Here is a 20,136-nt window from a genome sequence, read left to right as displayed (position 1 = left end):
AAACAAAAAACTAACACTGGATAGATTTCTCATAGATTTTTCTCCTTTAGCCTGCACAACCTCTGGGAGGTGAGCATTAGAGCTCCATCTGATGAATAAGGAATAAGGTAGCTGGTTTGCTTAGGTTTGCTTATCTCGTAAACGATGGCATCTTGACAAAGGCCACTGTTTTCTTACTGGGGAGATGCCAGAGACAGAATCCAGGGAGCTGTTTGGTTGGGAAAGGCTGAACCAGAGTGGACACTTAGAGGTGATGGTTAAAAGACTTGAAATGGAAGAGATCACGGTGAGAGCACCTTTCAACCAGTATTTGGAAACGCCTTCACTCACTAGGTCTTTGAAGTTAAAAAAAAAAAAAAAAAGCCAAAGAGAGTGCACAAACCTAGAAAATGCAGTAAATGAATTGGAATGTTTGGGAAAAATCCACCACTTGCACTTTGATTTTCTGAAGTGCAAGATGAAGCCCCTAGCTGAGGAGCTTAACCAGACAATAACATGCCCTTCAGAGATGAAAAGAAACTGTCTTCAAATCTCGTGGGTGGAGAACTAGAGTAGTGTGTGTGAGGAATCCAGGCAGGAGGAGACTGAGAGATAGATGGGCAAGGGAGTGGGAGGGAAAAATAATACAGAAAACGGAAAATACTTGGATTAATATCGTTTATTCATTTCTCCCTTCCTTCCTACCTCCCTCACCTCTTCCTTCCTTTCTTTTTTGCACTTTGATCTACTTTGTGCCAAGCAATGAGCCAGGCTCAGAGATACAAAATAAGTCATGCTGAGATAAGGAATGAAATGCTTTGAAGAACATGGCAATTCTTTTTGCTTATGATGTACCACCCTCTCCGTAAACATCTGAAATAATCGGGGGTCAAACTGGGTGAAATTCGTCCATTCAGATTTCAGACTTCTTGAATTTTTAGAAATAATTGTCCTCAGTGGTGGCAACTTTAAAAGCCCTTTTACATGCATTATCTCATTTATCTCCACAAGAGTCTTTACTTACTCAAAAATATGCCTCCAACTATTAGAAATTTGGGGCTTCCCTGGTGGCTCAGATGGTTAAGAATCTGCCTGCAATGCAGGAGTTCAGTCCCTGGGTTGGGAAGATCTCCTGGAGAAGGGAATGGCTACCCACTCCAGCGTTCTTGCCTGGAGAATCCCATGGACAGAGGAACCTGGTGGGCTTCAGTGCATGGTGTCACAAAGAGTCGGACATGACTAACACTAGGATTGGAAACTTGGTTCTGCTCCGACACTGCTCCTTTAAAAGAGATACATTTTTTTTTAAATTAATTTGTCTGCACTGGGTCTTAGCTGTGGCATGTGGAATCTAGCTCTCTGATCAGGGATCGAATCTGGGCCCCCTGCACTGGGACTGCAGAGTCTCAGGCACTGAAGCGCCCGGGAGTCCCAGCAGTGCTCCTTGAGGTGGTTAGGACTGCTTTTCCTCCCACGCAAACAGCTGGCACATTCCTCTGGGATTTTCCTACCTCCGGTTAAACATCCTGCGGTCCTGCAGCTCGCCAATGGTTTTGAATTCTTTGTCCCCTTAATCAGTCTCCACCAGACACATACAGTTTGTCAGTGTTTTTCTTAAAAGATAGTGTCCATATGAAAGTGAAAAATCCCAGATGTGTTTGACAAGTTCTAAATAGCATTGGACTATTTACTTCATTTTACCGTTAGCCTACTTCTTTTGAAGTTTAAAATCAAATTAAAGTTTGGAGTTGACACATCCCATTTAGGAATAATATTGACCTTTAATCCGGCTTTACTTTTAACCCCTTTTCAAGTAAGTTGCACTAGAGAATAACAGTCTATCCCCATAAGTGTTAAAACTTTTAAAGGGTAAACAGATATATGTTTATTTAGGCACCAGTCATTCCTGGAAGGACATGTAAGAAGGTGGCTCCTTACTTCTAAGGAGTAGGAAAGGGAAGTTCTCAGAGGGAGATTTTTTTAACCTTTTTCTTTATACCCTTTTGTACTATTTGCATTTTACATTAAATATGTAATGAAATAAAAGGTATAATTTTATCCCAACTATATTTAGTCAAATATAAATTTTAATTTATAGAATTAAATTTCAACTTATAAAATAATTGTTTCTTTTCACATGAACTACAATTCAGCTGCAAGCTTATTTTTGTGTAGTTGGATTTTTTTAACCTAAATGCAATACTTTCACTTATCTACAGAAATTTCAGCTTGCTTTATTGAACCCAGTGCATCCAATCTGGGAAAAGCTTTTTCATTCTTTAACTTAACCTGTCTTTCCCAGAATTATCTCATCTGCTATATTAATAAATACACCATTTATAGTGATAATGATAGTGGTAAAGCCCCATATTTTTAAGGGCTTCATGTGTTCTGTGTACTGGGGTAAGGCATTTTACAGACAGTATCTCACTTTCTTCACAACACTCCTTTGAGGTTGGTGTAATTATCCCCACTTATGGATGATGAAACCAGAGTTAAGAGAAGAAAACTAACTTTCCCACATTCACATAGGTAGTTTGGTAGTACTGAGATTTGAAATTAAGGTCACTCTGACTCAGAGCAGATGTTATTTTTTTTTTTTAAATTGTGGTAATAAACACATAACATGAAGTCTACCTGCTTTTCAAATGTTAAAGTATTGTTAACTATATATCCATTGCAGCAGAGTGGATGTTCTTAACCACTGCACAACCCAAGCCAACAATAAAGACCATAAACAGAGCAGGGCCAAGGACTGAAACTTGTGCCGGAGACATTCCTCCAGTGTGACAGCAATGTGTTGACTCACATTCTCTGTGTATGTTATACCGTCACCCACCCATGTGGGATATCAAGGGCTAAGCTGTTCAGTACGGTAGCCACTAGCCCCAAAGGGTCACTGAGCACCCAAAATGTGGCCACTCCAAACTGAGATGTGCTGTGCACTTGATTCCCAAGGCTTAGCATGAAATAAAGAATGTAAGGTATCTTATTAATAATTGATTGCATTTGAAATAATATTTTGGATATATTTGGTTAAATAAGTATACTATTAAAATTAATTTCATCTGTTTATGTTTTAATGTGGCTTCTAGAACATTTATAATTACATTTGAGGCTTGCATCTGTGGCTCACAATGTGTATTTCTATCAGACAGTGCTGGCTTAAAATAAGTCCTGAATCCCCAGGAGCTTATAGTTCAGATAAAAATTTATGAAAGAGTTAAGAACATAAAAAGTACTATTGAATAATATAAGCATCAAAATAGAATGCTACAGACTACAGGAGTTCACAGATAGGGACCAGTAACAGAGAAAGGCCTTAGAAGTGGGGCTGGACTTCTCTGGGCCTTTAAGGAGTTAAAAGAGAGGCTCCCAGGATAGGAGGTCCTCCCTGGTAGCTAGATGGTAAAGAATCTACCTGCAATGCAGGAGACCCTGGTTCAGTCCCTGAGTTGAGGAGATCCCCTGGAGGAGGGCATGGTAACCTTTTCCAGTATTATTGCCTGGAGAATTCAATGGACAGAGAAGCTTAGCAGGCTACAGTCCACAGGGTTGCAAAGAGTTGGACACGATTGAGCGACTAACACTTTCACTTTCCAGGACACAGGCCCACATGAGCTCCAGAGCATGGAGATGGAAGGGGGCCTGTGAGCAAGAATGAGGATGGTAATCTGAGTGAAGGAGGTAACTGAGGCTGAGGAATGCCAGGGACCAGGTGGGCTCATTAGCCATAAAGTTCAGGTAGAGCTCAGGGATTTTGCTCTTCAGCAGAGAGGGAGCACAGATATTTTTAGTGCAGGAATGATGAAATCTGCATCTTGATTTTTTCAAACAAAAGGTCTCTTATGTTTAATACTGAACCTACTAGTGCAGAAGCATTGAAACAAAGAAAAACAATCAATTTCCCAATAGAACCTGTCCAACTGTCCAGATAGTGGTGATGAGATAAGCAACCCAAGACCTTGATACAGCATTAAAGTATGGTGTCATCTCATGTGGGATTCCTTAAAGACCCAGCCTGGCTCTTCTCTACTGTCTCCTCTTGGAGTTAGACTTGATGTTATTACCAGTGTTCATCCAAACCCATCTGGGGAATGAGATGATTATGCTTTTGTTTCTTGGCCAGGAATCATTTAATGCTGAAAATCTCCAGAGGTAACCTATGAGAACAGAGTCAACCACACACACCACATTGGTGAGAGCTCTCTCCCTCAAAAGAGAGAGCAAAATCTGTTTTAGAGCATTAATGTGGCAAGGCTCAATGCAGATGTGGTAGGGGAGGGGAAGAAATGGGCACACTGAAAGAAGAAAAGAACAATTAAGGAGTGAATGTCTTCCTCTATCCATGTGGGGGCTAAAGCTGGGCCCCAGACTGAGGACCTGGATCAAAGGATGGAGAGGAGAGGTATAAGAGATATTTTTAACAAAGCAACATAGTACTTGACGTGTAGGTGCCCAGTCACTTCAGTCAGAGAGGGTCTGACTCTTTGTGACCCTAGGACTATATAAGGCTTCCAAGCTCTTCTGTCCATGGGATTCACCAGACAAGAATACTGGAGTGGGTTGCCATGCTCTCTTCCAGGGCATCTTCCCAACTTAGGGATGGAACCCAAATCTCCATTGCAGGTAGATTCTTTACCACTGAGCCACCAGGGAAGCCTCTAGTATTTTATGACTGGTGGCATATAGAGATTTGAGAATTACCCTCAGAGACTACATATCTACACATGCTTTCCTTTTTTATTTTTTTATTTGTTTTTTAATTTTTATTTTTAATTTATTTTACTTTACAATACTGTATTGGTTTTGCCATACATTGACATGAATCCACCACTGGTGTACATGAGTTCCCAAACATGAACCCCCCTCCCACCTCCCACCCCACATTATCTCTCCAGATCATCCCCGAGCACCAGCCCCAAGCATCCTGTATCCTGCTTCGAACATAGACTGGCGATTCGTTTCTTACATGATAATATACATGTTTCAATGCCATTCTCCCAAATCATCCCACCCTCTCCCTCTCCCACAGAGTCCAAAAGTCCGCTCTACACATCTGTGTCTCTTTTGCTATCTCGCATACAGGGTCATCATTACCATCTTTCTAAATTCCATGTATGTGTGTTAGTATACTGTATTGGTGTTCTTCTTTCTGGCTTACCTCACTCTGTATAATAGGTTCCAGTTTCATCCATCTCATTAGAACTGATTCAAATGTATTCTTTTTAATGGCTGAGTAATACTCCATTGTGTATATGTACCACAGCTTTCTTATCCATTTGTCTGCTGATGGGACATCTAGGTTGTTTCCAAGTCCTAGCTATTGTAAACAGTGCTGCGATGAACATTGGGGTACATGTGTCTCTTTCAATTCTGGTTTCCTCTGTGTGTATGCCCAGCAGTGGGATTGCTGGGTCATAAGGCAGTTCTATGTGCAATTTTTTAAGGAATCTCCACACTGTTCTCCATAGTGGCTGTACTAGTTTGCATTCCCACCAACAGTATAAGAGGGTTCCCTTTTCTCCACACCCTCTCCAGTATTTATTGCTTGCAGACTTTTGGATCGCAGCCATTCTGACTGGTGTGAAGTGGTACCTCATTGTGGTCTTGATTTGCATTTCTCTATTAATGAGTGACATTGAGCATCTTTTCATGTGTTTGTTAGCCATCTGTATGTCTTCTCTGGAGAAATGTCTATTTAGTTCTTTGGCCCATTTTTTGATTGGGTCATTTATTTTTCTGGACTTGAGTTGCATAAGTTGCTTGTATATTTTTGAGATTAGTTGTTTGTCAGTTGCTTCATTTGCTATTATTTTCTCCCATTCTGAAGGCTGTCTTTTCACTTTGCTTATATTTTCCTTTGTTGTGCAGAAGCTTTTAATTCTAATTAGATCCCATTTGTTTATTTTTGCTTTTATTTCCAGTATTCTGGGAGTTGGATCATAGAGGATCCTGCTGTGATTTATGTCGTAGAGTGTTTTGCCAACGTTCTCCTCTAGGAGTTTTATAGTTTCTGGTCTTACGTTTAGATCTTTAATCCATTTTGAGTTTATTTTTGTGTGTGGTGTTAGAAAGTGATCTAGCTTCATTCTTTTACAAGTGGTTGACCAGTTTTCCCAGCACCACTTGTTAAAGAGATTGTCCTTACTCCATTGTATATTCTTGCCTCCTTTGTCAAAGATAAGGTGTCCATATGTGTGTGCTTTTTATCCTGAATAAATTGAGAGTTGAGAGAATGACTACACTGATCACTGGGACTGTCACACACAGTAAAAGCCATTCATTTGACACAAATCAAGTTGAAACAAACCATTCAAAAGCCCTCTATATAATGGCCAGCATTTCCAAGAATCTTTTGGTTGGAAAATTATTTGCAAATCCCATTTAGATAACAGCTGAACTGAAAATCATGGAGTTTCCCCATTTGGCACTACTCACTATTTAAATGAATATCAAACAATGGGGTTAAAATGGACGGGACAGAAAGTGGAAGAAGACCAAAAGCTCTCAGCACATATTGGCCAGGAATCCACACAAACAGCAAAGGGAAATTGGAATGTAAATAGAATCAGGAGCATCAGACAGAATTAATCTAGACAAAGTCATCAGTGTTCCACACAGCAGAGTAAAAGTGAATTGTGCTTTATTCAGCTCAATTAGCTAATCCAACTGCATGGTAAAGAGTGCTGTGATTACTACCTTTTCAATTTTTTTGGTGGCAAGTTTGGTACTAAAGTTTAATTAATAAGTTAAATAGATTTATGCACTCACTCCGGGCAATTTATTAACAATAAATTGGAAATCAGTGTATTGACTTCTCTGTCATCTATCCTAGATACCCTGAGATCTACCATTATTTTCTTCACTTTATTGGTTTATTAACTTATTTCTAAAAAACTACTATATATTCAATAACTTCTATGTGCCAGCCACTGTATTATGTGAAAGGAACACAGTTCCTCCTCTCAATAAGCACAGGAGACCAGCATGTAAGCTCAGAAGTTAAATATGCAGACCTGGTTCTATTATTGAGGTGGGGTGGACAAAGCTCAGTTTCTTGGTGGCAGGAATAAGGCACCGAGGGTTCAGGCAGGGAGTGACATGATGGAGTTCTGTGATCCATTTTCATCATTTACAGGCTCTATATTTGCAGGTTCTGGATTTGCCAATTTGTCTACTTGGTGAAATTTATTTGTAAGCTCAAAATTAACACTTGCAGTACTTTGTGATCATCTGTGGGCGTGGACCGAGAAGTGAAAAATCTGAATCTCCCAGCTCTCATCCCCAGCTGAGGTGGAGCACGGGGATCTCTGCCTTCCTTCGTCAACTCCTACCCTAAAAGATGTACTATTTGTAGTCTATTTAGTGCCCCCTCTTTTGCGGAGCGAAGTTTTGCACTTTTTGTTGGCAGTTTTGTTTTTTTTTAATGCTGAAGTGCTGTCCTGCTTCTCTGGGCATGAACACGCTGATGTGTGTTATGGAGAAAACACTGCGTTAGGTAAAACTGTCCAGGCATGCATGGGCATGCTGTGGCTGTGACTTCAATATTAATGAATCAGTGAGATAGATTAAGTAAGGTGTCCTTAAACAGAAATGCACGTAAGACAAGGTTATATACTGATTAGCTGATGAAAATGTTATGACCAGAGGCTTTCAGGAACCAAATCCTATATTTTCCCTTCAGGAGCAATGGTTTGGTATTTGCTAATTCAGTATTTGTGGCAACTTCGTAGAACATAACTCCAGTGAATAACAAGAACTGAGAGCACTTTAGAACAATCCCTTTGGCAGAGTTGTGGTCAATGAATTGGAGGGTTTCTTGCCTGCTGTCTTTTATACACTATCATAGCTGTTAATCTGAAAAGAAGAAGGCCTTAGCCCTCAGTGAGGATCTATTTATTCACTTGTTCTTTCACTCAGTAACTATCTCTCTCGTTCTTTAAACGATAATTTGCCTATTTCTTTATCATTCATTTTTGCTTGCACTGGGCCTTCATTGCTGCAAGCAGGCTTTCTCTAGCTGTGGAGAGGGCGCTGCTCTTCGTTGTGGTGCGCAGGCTTCTCACAGCACTGGCTCCTCTTGTTGCACAGCACAGGCTCTAGGCACACGGGCTTCCGCGGCTGCAGCACACGGAGCACAGGCTCTAGGCACACGGGCTTCCGTGGCTGCACACAGAGCACAGGCTCTAGGCACACGGGCTTCCGTGGCTGCAGCACACGGAGCACAGGCTCTAGGCACACGGGCTTCCGTGGCTGCACACAGAGCACAGGCTCTAGGCACACGGGCTTCCGTGGCTGCAGCACACGGAGCACAGGCTCTAGGCACACGGGCTATCGCGGCTGCACACAGAGCACAGGCTCTAGGCTCACGGGCTTCCGTGGCTGCAGCACACGGAGCACAGGCTCTAGGCACACGGGCTTCCGCGGCTGAACCAGAGCACAGGCTCTAGGCACACGGGCTTCCGTGGCTGCAGCACACGGAGCACAGGCTCTAGGCACACGGGCTTCCGTGGCTGCACACAGAGCACAGGCTCTAGGCACACGGGCTTCCGTGGCTGCAGCACACGGAGCACAGGCTCTAGGCACACGGGCTATCGCGGCTGCACACAGAGCACAGGCTCTAGGCTCACGGGCTTCCGTGGCTGCAGCACACGGAGCACAGGCTCTAGGCACACGGGCTTCCGCGGCTGAACCAGAGCACAGGCTCTAGGCACACGGGCTTCCGCGGCTGCACACGGAGCACAGGCTCTAGGCACACGGGCTTCCGTGGCTGCACACAGGTCACAGGCTCTAGGCACACCGGCTTCCGCAGCTGCACACAGAGCACAGGCTCTAGGCACACGGGCTTCCGTGGCTGCACACAGGTCACAGGCTCTAGGCACACCGGCTTCCGCAGCTGCACACAGAGCACAGGCTCTAGGCACACGGGCTTCCGTGGCTGCACGCAGAGCACAGGCTCTAGGCACACGGGCTTCCGCGGCTGCACACAGAGCACAGGCTCTAGGCACACGGGCTTCCGTGGCAGCAGCACACAGAGCACGGGCTCTAGGCACACGGGCTTCCGCGGCTGCACACAGAGCCCAGGCTCTAGGCACACCGGCTTCCGCAGCTGCAGCACACAGAGCACAGGCTCTAGGCACACAGGCTTCCGTGGCTGCAGCACACAGACTCAGCAATTGTGGCACATGGGCTTTAGTTGCTCTGCGGCATATGGAATCTTCTGGGACCAGGGATCGAGTCCATGTCCCCTGCATTGGCAGGCGGATTCTTACCCACTGTACCACCAGGGAAGTCCATCAGTAACTGTCTCTTGAACACCTATTATATGAGGCATATAGTAGAACACAGATGGACAAGGTGCCTCCATCATGGGTAAAGTGGAGGCCATCAGACTGACAGGTATCAGCGACTGACTAGGTCTGAGGGAGGAAAGAGATGGCAAGGGGTGGCCTAACTTTCTGTTTCAGGGAAGACAGCAGGTGAATGCTGCTGATTCTCCCAAAAGAAGGAACGTAAGGAGGAGGAGCAGTCTTTGGAGGAAACAATGAAGAAGTTGGTTGGATACACATATTTTAAATTTATGTTTATTTATTTCATTTTTGGCTGCACTGGATTCTACTGTGCATGGCTTTCTCTGGCTTCAGAGAGTGACTTCTCGTTGCGCTGGCTTCCCTGGTTGCACGGAAGTGTGGGCTCAGTGGTTGTGATACACAGACTTAGTCGCCCCCTTGCTTGTGGGATCTTCCTGGACCAGGGATTGAACCCATGTCGCCTGCATTGGCAGGCAGATTCTTAATCACTGGACTACCAGGGAAGTCCACATAGTTTTGAGGCATATGGGGAGCTTCCATTTAGAAGACCAGTGGCAGGTAAGTGGTAGGTAAATATATGCACCTAGAGATCAAGAAAGCCATCATTGCCCCTTGTCCTTCCCCAGGTGGGCTCCAGGCAAAAGTGTGAAGTAGAAGAAGACCTCTCAGTGTTTCCCTTATTCTTGGAGCCTGCCCTCTGGGTAATCGGCTACTATTTATCATGATCCTTAGGCCATTGGCCTATATTAGATGCCCACCTGGAGCCTCTTTTCTTGCTCCTTTGGGCCCAGTAAAGTTCTGCACTCATCAAATTTCTAATCCAGAATATGAGCAGTCTCCTTTAGGAGATGAAGGCCCTAACTTCAGAAATTTGTTTGAGGACTTTTGACTCTGGCTATATGGGGTCACTGGTACCAATGTTGCTCTCCCACCCAAATCAACTAGAAAAATGAACAAAACCTAGGAAACAGCTGCTTTTGCTTACTAGATAACAGGCAACAAGGGACTGTGGTCCCTGAGAGAGTGATCATAAATAAGACAGTAACAAATTTGATTGCCCTGACTCGCCATCCAGAAGCACTTCCAGAATTCCAGCAGTGTGGGGAGGGTTCAGTTCTGGAACCACGGAGAACAGAGGCAGCTGAAACTCATCAGGCAGAATATGGAGAGGAGAGAGCTATGCAGACTGGTCCAGAATTTTGTGTGGTGCCATCCTGAAGCTGTTGATGAACACGTGGCTGCCCAGGCATGAGGTGTGATGACAAAGAACAGTGGTCAGGACTTCCCTGGAGGTACAGTGGATAAGAATCTCCCTGCCAGTACAGGGAACATGGTTTAGTCCCTGGTCTGGGAAGATTCCACATGCCTCAGAGCAGCTAAGCACATGCACCACGACTACTGAACCCACCTGCTGCAACTATTAAATCCTGTGGGCTGAGAGCCTGTGCTATGCATCAAGAGAAGCCCCCACAAAGAGAGGCCTGTGCCCCACAATGAAGCGTAGCTGCTGCTTGCTGGAACCAGAGAAAGCTCATGAGCAGCAATGAAGAGCCAGTGCAACCAAAAGAAAAAAGTCAGACCTCTCACAGAGCTGGAAGATCCTGAGATCTGACAACCGGAGGAGAGATACTCGGTGAACACTCAGTGTTGGAGAAACTAGAGGTTGATTTCTCAGTCATAGGACTCTACTACCTCTAGGTAAAGCCATTTGTTGTATCTAAACGAACCAATTTTCTAAGAATTGGTTTACTTCTTAGAACTATCAAAAGTCCTATTTCTATTTTGCTTAATGTTTATGTTGCTGTTCAGTCACTAAGTCGTGTCCAACCCTTTGCAAACCCATGAACTGCAGCATACGAGGTTTCCCTGTCCTTCACTATCTCCTGGAGTCTGTTCAAACTCATGTCCATTGAGTTGATGATGCCATCCAACCATTTCATCCTCTGTTGTCCCCTTCTCCTCCTGCCCTCAATCTTTCCCAGCATCAAAGTTTTTTCCATTGAGTCAGCTCTTCACTTCAGGTAGCCAAAGTATTGGAGCTTCAGCTTCTTCATCAGTCCTTCCAATGAACATTCAGGGTTGATTTCCTTTAGGACTGACCGGTTTGATCTCTTTGCAATCCAAAGGACTCTCAAGAGTCTTCTCCAGCACCACAGTTCGAAAGCATCAGTTCTTCTGTGCTCAGCTTTCCTTATGGTCCAACTCTCACATCTCTACATAACTACTGGACAAAGTCTAGATTTGACCAGATGGATCTTTGTCAGCAAAGCAATGTCTCTCCTTTTTAATATGCTGTCTGGTTTGTCACTGGAGAAGGCAATGGCACCCCACTCCAGGATTCTTGCCTGGAAAATCCCAAGGACAGAGGAGCCTGGTAGGCCACAGTCCATGGGGTCGCTGAGAGTTGGACACGACTCAGTGACTTCACTTTCACTTTTCACTTTCATGCATTGGAGAAGGAAATGGCAGCCCACTCCAGTGTTCTTGCCTGGAGAATCCCAGGGACAGAGGAGCCTGGTGGGCTGCCGTCTATGGGGTTGCACAGAGTCAGACACGACTGAAGCGAATTAGCAGCAGCAGCAGCAGCTGGTTTGTCACAGTTTTTCTTCCAAGGAGCAAATGTCTTTTAATTTCATTGCTGCAGTCACTGTCTGTGGTGATTTTGGAGCCCAAGAAAAGAAAATTTGTCATTGTTTCCACTTTTTCCCAATCTAATGTTTATATACATAACTTAACTATTTTCTGCATGCCCAGATCCCACAGAGATACCCTGACACCATTAAGAAGATTGATTTTTAATAACTTTTACTTGCATAGCACTGTATGCTTTCTTTTAAAAACATAGAACATTTAGTACAATTAAATGTTATATTTTAAAGTATAAGTGATAGATAACACAAAGAAGAAAATCAGATGGCCTATAATCCCACCACTCACAGATAACCATGTTTTGTACTGTGTCCCTTTTAAAGAGCACATCACATTCGCAGACATTATCTCATTTTGTCATCACAACAGCTGATTAAGCAGATAGAATGCATATTATTATCCATATTTTATGGATAAATTTAAGTGGCTTGCCTGAGAACAACTGGCTTAAAGACCAGGAAACCAGACCTGAGCTCAGATACCCTGACTGTAGGTGTTTCCAGTCTCTGGGAGCTGAAGTTCCCAAGGAACTGTACCCCAAACAGTCTTCAGTTAGCTTTTCCATTAAGGTAGAAAAAAGGCCAAGAAAATAGTTCATCTGTAACTAGAAAATAAAATTTTTAGGCTTGAACAGTTAAGGGAAAACTTTTAGGAAAGTAAAGAGAAATGTATTCAGAAATAGCCATCTTCCCCTGAGTCAAAGAAAGAGGGTGGGTTTCATTTCACTTTGGGGGTAGTAGATTTTAAGAGGGAGAGGAGGACATCCTGTTTATATATCACAGGCTAGGTGAGAGAGCAAGGTAACCCAGGTCAAGAATTACACTGAGATAATTTGAGGATGCAGCTAAGAGGGGGGAACATCTGAAATTTAAGTTGTTATTTTGTAAATCAAAGATGAATAAAGAATTCTCTCATTTCTCAAATCTGCTATTTTTAAAATAACTGATTTCTCAGTGAGTCTATCCTTTTTAAAATCCTTCTTCCAGTTGTATTTCAGTCTTCTTTGCCTTTGAAAGCAGCATGGGGGATTCCAGGCAGCCTAACTCCTTCCCAGATTTTGGCTTGTCCTTTCAGGTACTTAGAGCCCAAAACCCTCTGTCAGATTGTAAGGGTGCCCTATCAGCCAGAGTGAGTTGGGAGTAAAGTAAGTCCCAGCCACATAGGAGACAACAAGTTTTGTCTTCAGCCTCATTCTCACCCCCTTTGCCAACTTTAAGAGAAATTGTCTGCTTAAATTTAAAAAAATACACAAGCAAACAAATAATATGCCAGCAGCTTTACACTAGGTTCAGTGTTTACATCTAAAAAAAGAACATGGGATGGATCACAAAGACTGGGACGAGGGGGTGGTCTTCACTCTGGCTCAGGGCCCCCACACCTTACTCTATTCTTCTTGAATATGCTCCCATTCCTAACTGGGTTTTCTGCTGAGGGTAAGAGTCCTTTTTGTTTCGAAAGCATTCCAAAACCATGGACAACCTCTGTGCATATATTAAACCTTCTCATCTGGAGCTATCTGGCAAGCCCTGGTGAGTGAATTCTGCCATCTGGGCAGATTTTGCAACTGCCAAAAGATCAGGTTTTAGAGATAAAGTGAATGTGTTACACGGTATTTTTTTGGTTCAGTCTGATGACATGGCCCATCAACCAACACGGTTAGTCTGCATTTTGTTAAAATTTCTGATATATCTATTCATTCATGAACAGAAGTTAGATGGTTATGAGTTTTCCCATCAAGTAATAGAAGAGGAATACCAGGGTCAAGGTATTGTAATGATGAATGGAAATAAGTAAGGGAGAAGAAACAGGATCTCATAGGAGATAAACCTACATACTGAGAAATGTGTATTTTCAATGAATAACTAAGACTGTTCAGCAGAAAGGACCATCAGATTTAAAGGAGATCCTAAAACAGATCAAACATGGAAGGCTCACCCTTTCCAATTTTAAAACCTTCTACAAAGCTCCAGTAATCAAAACACTGTGGAACTGGCATAAGGACAGACACAAAGACCAATGAACTAGATAGACCCGAGAGCCCAGAAATAGACTGTCACATCCACGGTCAGCTGATTTTCCACAAGAGTGCCAAGACCATTCAATGAAGACAGAACAGTCTCTTTAACAAATGGTACTGAGAAAACTGGACAGCCTCACGTAAAAGAACGAAACTGGACTCTTACCTCACACCAATCACAAAAATTAACTCAAAATGGATCAAAGAAAATAATAAATGGGTCAGACTTTAAGAGCAAAATTGTTTTCAGTGCCGAGTGGCATGTGGGATCTTAGTTTCCTGACCAGGGACTAACCCTGAAGCTAAGTCGCTTCAGTTGTGTCCGACTCTGTGTGACCCCATAGACGGCAGCCCACCAGGCTCCCCTGTCCCTGGGATTCTCCAGGCAGGAACACTGGAGTGAGTTGCCATTTCCTTCTCCAATGCATGAAAGTGAAAAGTGAAAGTGAAGCCGCTCAGTTGTGTCTGACTCTTAGCAACCCCATGGACTGCGGCCTACCAGGTTCTTCCATCCATGGGATTTTCTAGGCAAGAGTACTGGAGTGGGATGCCATTGCCTTCTCTGAACCCTAAGCCCCCTGCATTGGAGGTGCAGAGTCTTAACCTCTGGACTGCCAGGGAAGCCCCAGGGAAGATCTTCATGACATTGGATTTGGCAATGTGTTCTTAAGTTTGACACCGAAAACACAAGCAATGAAAGAAAAAAATCAGTTGGACGTCATCAAAACTAAAACTTGGGCAGGAGGTTTAAGAGGGAGGGGACATATGTATTCCTACGGCTAGTCAACATTGATGTTTGGCAGAAACCAGCATAATATTGTAAAGCAATTATCCTTCAATTAAAAATAAATAAATTTTTTAAAAAAGGAAAAAAACTAAAACATTTGCGCATCAAAGGAAACTCAAGAAAGTTAAAAGACAACCTGAAGAATGGAAGAAAATATTTGCAAATCATATATGTGAAAATGTTTAATACTCAGAACATCTGAAGAACTACATTTCAACAAGAAGATATTTCAGTTTTAAAATGGGCAAAGGACTTCAGTAAACTTTTCTCCGAAGAAGTTATACAAGTCAAAAATTAGCTGATGAAAAGAAGCTAGATACCATTAGTCAATCTGTTGTTTTGTCAGGAAATCGTGTCTGACTGTTTTGCGACCCTATGGTCTGTAGCCACCAGGCTTCTCAGTGCTTAGGATTCCCAGACAAGAATACTGGAGTGGGTTGCCATTTCCTTCTTCACTCTTCCTGACCCAGTGAATGAAGGGAAATGCAAATCTAAACCACAATGAGCTACCACGTCACACAAATTATGATGGTGATAATTAAAAAAACAGACATAGCAAGTGTTAGCAAGGATGCAGTGAAACTGGAACACTTATACACGGCCTATAGGTTGTAAAATTGTGCAGCTTCTGTGAAAAAAAGTTTGGCAGTTCCTCAGAAAGTTAAACAGAATTACCATATAAGCTAGCAATTCCACTCCTAGGTATACACCCCGAAGAATTGAAATCAGGGACCTAAGCAGTACACAAGCTTGTACATCAATGTTCATAGCAGCATTATTCACAATAGCCAAAAATAGAAACAACACATGTATCTATCAGTAGATGAATAAATAAACAAAATGTGGTATTTGCAACAGTATATTATTCAGTCATAAAAAGAAATGAGATTCTAATGTATTTCACAACAGAGATGAACCATGAAAAAATTATACTAGGTGAAATAAGCCTAACACAAAAGGACAAATGTATGATTCCACTTAGGTAAACTCTCCAAATCTTAGCGAAAGAAAGCAGATTAGAAGTTGCCAGGGAATGTGGGGAGAGGAATGGTGAGTTGCTGCTTAATGGCTACAGAGTTTCTGTTTCGAAAGATGAAACGCTGATGAAAGGGCACTTCAAAATAAATAGTGGTGATGGTTGCACAGCATAGCCTCTGTAATTAATGTCACTGAATTTAAAATGATTAAAATGGAAAACTTCAGGTTATGTGCATTTATTTTACACAATTAAAAACATACACACCAGACTTCCCTGGTTGTCCAGTGGTTAAGAGTCTGCCTGCCAATGCAGGAGACATGAGTTCGATCCCTGTTCTGGGAAGATCCCACATGGCCTAGAGCAACTAAACCTGTGAGCCCCAACTACTGAGCCCACATGCAGCAGTAACTACCAAAGCCCCTGCCCTCGAGCCCATTCTCGGCAACAAGAGATGTCAACGCAATGCGCAGCCCAAGCTCTGCAGCTACAGGATAGTCCCTGCTCGCTCCAGCTAGAGAAGACCCTTTTGCAGTTAATGAATAAATAAGCTAATTAAAATTTAAAAATAATGCACACAGACAAACCAAGTTTGGCTAGTTGGGCTGCTGTGGTTACTGCACTTATGTGGCTTAGCTTTGCCACTGGACCAAGGCAGACTGTGGTAGATTACTGGCCTCTGATGATCCTCATGGAGGTGAGTCTCATGTACAAATACGTAGAAAGGCTTATGGGAACCAGGAAGGCCAGAGAGGGAGGCAGTTAAGAGCTAATTTTAACTCATTCAAGCCCCATTCCTGTTTAGAGTCCCGGGGAAGATATTTGCTTACCAAGGACTTGGTAAAGTCGCATGGTGACAAGGCAATTTCAGAGAAGCTGGAAGCCACAGCTTGCAGCTGCCAGTGAGACCCAAGAATCTTCTTCTGTTTTTTAAATTGAAGTATAATTGATCTGTAATCTTAATTGTCTCTTAATAACTGGCCTCGGAAAGTTTTGAAGTTCCTGCAGTGTCACCTCCTTGGTGATGCTGAAAGCTCAGCTTCTCTGTGCACCAGTGCCAAATCAAATCTCAGAGACAGAGTTTTGGGTGAAGTAGAAAAGAATAGCTTTATTGCTTTGCCAGGCAAAGGGGGACCCAGTGGGCTCATGCCCTCAAACCAAGTGTCCAAATTTGGGGAAGATTGGGAGAAGTTTCATATTAATGTCCAAAGAGGGTGTGATCAGCTCATGGACATTCTTCTGATGGGTTGGTGGTGAGATGAGTAGGAGTCGGCATCATCAACCTTCAAGTCCAACTGGTCCGGGGCCTACATGCTTGTGGGCAGCATGCCATCATTAGTCATTAACTTCCCCACCTGAAGGGGGAGTTAAGTATCAGCAAGATAGCTCAAAGATGTTATTATGTGTATCCCTTGATGGGGAAGCAGGACCTGGCCTAAAGCCTACTTGACTGTTTCTCTCTAGTCTCACATCCCTCCCTTCCTCAATTAACAACTGCTTGAATCGGCCCATTGGAGTTTGGGGAAGGTCGTGGAGGCTGAATGAATACTGCTTCCTGTAGTCAAAGAGATGGGGGCACAGAGGCCTTGTGCTACAGGCCCCTGCAGGATATCTTGGGATGAAACATGTCCTAGGAAATTAACTTTACTTTGACAAAACTGTAACTTCTCTTTGGAAACCTTCCCCCCTTCTGAGCTAAAACACTGATATGGATGGAAACAGTCTCAGAGCTCCCCTCATCTTCAGAACACAGCAGAAAGTCATTATACAGTGGTTAAAAGTAGCGCGTGCATACTTGCTCAGTTGTGTGCCTCTCACAGCAACCCCACGGACTGTAGCCCACCAGGCTCTTGAGTCCATGGGATTTTCCAGGCAAGAATACTGGAGCCCATTGCCATTTCCTACTCCAGGAGATCTTCCCCACCCAGGGATCGGGCCCAGGTCTCCCACACTGCGGGCAGAGTCTTTACCATCTGAGCCACCAGGGAAGCCTTGACGCTGAGGTAAGCAGAAGGCAAATCTACAAGCTGTTAAATATGCAGCCTCAGGAGGCACTAATATGAAATTAGGCGTGGGTTTGGTACTACAGGGAAGCAAGGAATGTCTGTTTTATTTACAACCCTGAGTGCAGATTGGTACAAGCTTTTTCTGTTATGCTTTTTTTTTTTTTAATTTTTAAATTTTTAATTTTTTTTTAATTTTAAAATCTTTAAAGCTTTAAAGCTTTTTTTTTAAAATATTAATCTTTGGGGGCAGCACTATGTCTTCGTTGCAGCACATGAGCTTTCTCTAGATGCAGTGATGGGGGGCTACTCCTCGCTGAGGTTCAAGGGCTTCTTGCGGTGGCTTCTCTCGTTGTGAGCCACGGGCTCTCAGTGCACAGGCTTCAGTAGTGGTGGCACATGGGCTTAGGTGCTCCTTGCCAGGTGGGATCTTCCCGGACCAGAGACTGAACCCATGTCCCCTGCATTGGCAGGCAGGTTTTAACTGCTAGACCGCCAGGGAAGCCCTAGTTAAGACTTTTAGTGATTGGTTTTAGTCACTAAGTCGTGTCTGATTCTTTGCAACCCCATGGACTATGGCACACCAGGCTTCCCTGTCCTTCACTATCTCCCAGAGTTTGCTCAAACTCATGCCCAATGACTGGGTGATGCCATTCATCCATCCATCCATCTCATCTTCTGTCACCCTCTTCTCCTCCTGCCCGCAATCATTCCCAGAATTAGGATTTCTTCCAAAGTCCTCCTTTAGCTTCTTGTTTAACAGGATGCTATGTAGTTTGGCTTCCCAGTGGTAAAGAATCCACCTGCCAGTGCAGGAGACGCAGGAGACACGGGTTCAGTCTCTGGGTTGAGAAGATTCCTTGGAGCAGGAAACGGCAACCTGCTCCAGTATTCTTGCCTGAAAAGTCCCATGGACAGAGGAGCCTGGCAGGCTACAGTCTAGAAGGTTGCAACGTGTCAGACACAACTGGCTTGCACGGCCCCTACCATGGCACAGTTTGAACAGAGATTTAGAGAAATCAATCTGAACCTTCACTGTAGCTCCTAAATCCCGCCTATTCCTAAAAAATGTTTGGACCTTCTCGATATCTTCAATCTGGGCTTAATTCAGATACTAGAGTAACAGTAAGTCAACATCCAGATTAGCTATGATCTCATGTGATAGGGGAGTTTGGGGGGATTTCAAGGAAGAAGCCCCCTGGGGAACATTTAATCTGGCATTTTATTTGCACAGTAACCCCTCCCTATTAAGTTACATCTGAAGCTGATGATTCAGGAGGAGGAAAGATTATACCTTGGTTACAGGTCTGGAGGGAGACTGTTTTGGCATTGGGAACATTTGAAGGTTATTAGAGATACCCACCAACTGACTTGGTGTTGACTCTAAGACAGTGGAGGTTTTAAGTTTATATATTATGTCATTATTATTTTTATTCTATAGCACCTGAATCAATTAAAATTTGGCAGTGTTGTCTGTTACTAAAGAGGTTTCTCCTTCTGATTTAAGGATAAAATATAAAACTAAGTGCTTACTTTCCCACTGGAACATTTTAATTGGTCAGTCACTTCATTTTTTTCCCCCTTTAGTTTCTTAGCTAAGGCAGAACAACTGTTTTTACCTCGTTCTTTCTAGAAGGGCCTTTGCCTAGAGATTCCCTCCTTTGGGGATTAATGACTATTTTATTTGTGATACCAAGGATTGGCCACCTTTTCCTGCAGGCAGATAGTGACATTCTGGACTATGCAAGCCATGCAGCTCTGCTGCGGTCTTTTAACTCTGTGGTTGTGAAAGCAGCGAGACAGTGTGTAAACATAAGGGTGACTGTGTTCCATCAAAGTTTTATTTGCAAGAACAGGCAGAAGGTCAGGGTCTTGGCCCATGGAGTGTAGTTTACTGAAACTTTTGTAAGATCTTGAATTTATTCTGAGCCTTATTTTTCCTTTTGGATTGCTCAGCAAGGGGCTGGAGGTCTGGCAGTGGGGCTCTTTCCCATTCTAGCTATTGCATGTATATTAAATCCCTTATTTCTGGATTAAAGCCATTTATAAAAAGTGAGGTCACAATTGCTTAAGGATCTACTTTGGAATGCTGTCTATAGGTGGAAAAGAGCCTGTTTCTAGTTTCTCCAATGGATATATATATATATATTTTTTTTTTGCTTGTAGGACTGAATCAGAGCTCAATCTGTTTTCATAGGGAAGAGCTGGGAGGAGCTTTCAAAAAATCTTATTCAACACCTGCAGCTTTTCTAAATTCCTCTGATTTCCTCTGCCATTTTAAGTCATCCTTAGATCTTCCCATTCTGCTTTTTCAACCTTTATTTATTTATTTTGCATCTGAGGTTCCTACTAATACATGAATTAACTGGTGTAGATCTGTGAGTTTTGGATTACATGTTCTAAGACTATTT

This window comes from Budorcas taxicolor, chromosome 5 (genome assembly GCF_023091745.1).
Source record: "Budorcas taxicolor isolate Tak-1 chromosome 5, Takin1.1, whole genome shotgun sequence".
Classification (NCBI taxonomy): domain Eukaryota; kingdom Metazoa; phylum Chordata; class Mammalia; order Artiodactyla; family Bovidae; genus Budorcas; species Budorcas taxicolor.
Note: the sequence above shows the minus strand (reverse complement) of the source record.